Source organism: Gossypium arboreum, chromosome 10 (genome assembly GCF_025698485.1).
Source record: "Gossypium arboreum isolate Shixiya-1 chromosome 10, ASM2569848v2, whole genome shotgun sequence".
In the NCBI taxonomy this organism is placed as follows: domain Eukaryota; kingdom Viridiplantae; phylum Streptophyta; class Magnoliopsida; order Malvales; family Malvaceae; genus Gossypium; species Gossypium arboreum.
In genome coordinates, this window is record NC_069079.1 from 57,816,742 (window position 1) to 57,819,085 (window position 2,344).

Below are 2,344 nucleotides of genomic sequence, written 5' to 3' on the forward strand. Positions count from 1 at the left end.
GGCAGACCACACGCTCGTGTCCTTTTAGTAGAATCGAGCACGACTTACAAGGGTAGACCACACGCTCATGTCTATTTAACAGCCTTGAACACGAATTGAAGAAATCGAACATGGGCGTGTCACACGGGCGTGTCCCTGTCGAGCCCAAGTCTAGTTCTATTCAGAAAAGGCCACTCTTGAAGGCTTTTAGGCATTCTAAAGCCTATTTAAACACCTGGGGAGGCACTTAGAAGGGACACAAAGTAGGAGGCAAGGAATTACTCGAAGAAAGCCGATTAATCCATCTCAGAAGTAGGATTCACCTTCAAGACTGAAGATCTCCCTTCAATTCCCTTCAAGAGTTCTTGGGTTTTCTTTATGTTTTGTTATCATTATTCTTTTGAGATGTTTTCTTTCATAAATATGAAATAAACCCCCTAAATACCTAAAGGGAATGAAACCTAAGACGGATCTTGTTATTATTATCTAAATTGTATGATAAATATTTGACTTGTTCTTAATTATAAATTATTCTTGTTTTAATATTCCAGGATATTGATTCAAGTACTGATGTGCTTATTCAGAGGAGCAAATGTCCCTTTCTAAGAGTACATCTAACATAATTAAGCAGAGTTGATTGCAAGCCTAGAGATAGGGTGACAAGGTTTTGCCAAATTAGGGTGAAACCTAATAAGGGAATCCATAGATCGAGTTAATGCAACACTAGGGAGTTAATTAGAAAGAGATTTCAATTAATCAACCTAGGGTTAGACATTGTTAGTCTCGAAAGAGATAATAATATAAATTAGGGATTTCTATGGATCAAGTCAAATGAATAAATCGTCTGATTTAGAGTCAAATAACAAGTGAAGTCTAGGTGCATTTTTCCTTGGGCATTGTCTGCATCAATCAATTTTCCCAACAGTTATTTCCCTAGTTTACTTCCTGTGCATTCTTAGTTTAGTAATTAGTTTAGATAAAACAAACCCCTTTATTTTTAGGCTAGATAATAAAAAGAAAGTTAATACTAGTACTTTTAGTTCCTTTAGGTTCGACATCCCGGTCTTGCCATAAGCTATACTACTGTTCGGTAAGGTGCGCTTGCCTTTCTCGTGATAATAGTTAGTTTTCAAGAACAGACATTCATAAATTATAAAACTTATTGCACATATCACATCATACGATCAAGTTTTTGGCACCATTGTCGGGGAACTAAGATATTAAGAACACTCGATTTTTATTACTTTAGCCATTTTATTTTTATTTCAATTTCAATTTTTGTTTTCTTTTCTAATTTTTCGTTTATTCGCTTTTGGCGGGTTTTTATAGTGCATGACTAGAAGAAACCTGTCGGGACCATTACTTTTTGATAGTGAGATCTATCACACAGCTCGCAGAAACAGAAGAGAAATAAGGCGAAGCCTAAGATACACAGAGGAAGAGCAAGAGGACGACATTTACACCACAACCGAGGAGATGGCTAAAAATTAAGAAAACCTACTACCTCCTGTGGTTGCTGTGATCCAGTAAATCAGAATCCTGCTCCACGCACTATGTATGATTATGCTAAACCTACTTTAATGGGAACTGAGTCAAGTATAGTTAGGCCTATTGTTGCTGCAAATAATTTTGAACTAAAACCTAACACAATTCAAATAATCCAACAGTTTGTTCAGTTTGATGGTTTTTAGGACGAGGACCCAAACACTCATTTCGCAAATTTCTTAGAGTTTTGCGACGCTTTTAAGATCAATGGCATTTCTGATGATGCCATTCACCTTCAGTTGTTTCCCTTTTCATTGAGGAACAAAGCTAAATAGTGGTTGAACTCGTTACCACGAGAGTCAATCACTAATTGGGATCAAATGACCGAAAAATTTTTACTTAAATATTTCCTGCCGACTAAAACGGCTAAATTGAGGAATGATATCTCTTCTTTTGTGTAGATGGATCTAGAGACACTCTATGATGCATGGGAGAGATACAAGGACCTATTGAGAAGGTGCCCTCACCATGGGTTACCTTTATGGTTGCAAGTTCAAACATTTTACAACAGCGTGAACCTGTCTCAACGTTCGATGATCCCGAAATGGTCCAGTTCCGTCTCAGCGGTTTAGTCCACCAGTTGAGCGTACCCGAGTTCGGCGTCACCTTGGGGCTCTATACGGAGGAGTTCACGGACAATGATGATTTTAACACCCTCCATCGCCATATCCACTTGTCTCCTTCCAACTGCTGGAAGGCCCTCGTTCCTACTTCGGTCACCTATGACCCCAGCCGCTTTAAGGCATTGGCCCTCGCCCCATCCCTGAGGTACTTACACACCATCTTGGCCCATACTCGGATAGGGTGGCGAGAGAGCACC

General features: G+C 39.2%; 1 non-coding gene across 1 annotated transcript; it reads right to left on the reverse strand.

Annotated features, from left to right (window-relative positions):
* Positions 1–1,892: 1,892 nt before the first annotated feature.
* LOC128283054 (small nucleolar RNA R71) lies at positions 1,893–1,999 on the reverse strand. The gene has a single exon (XR_008273395.1). It is a non-coding gene; the product is annotated as a small nucleolar RNA R71 (small nucleolar RNA).
* Between the last annotated feature and the right edge of the window lie 345 nt (positions 2,000–2,344).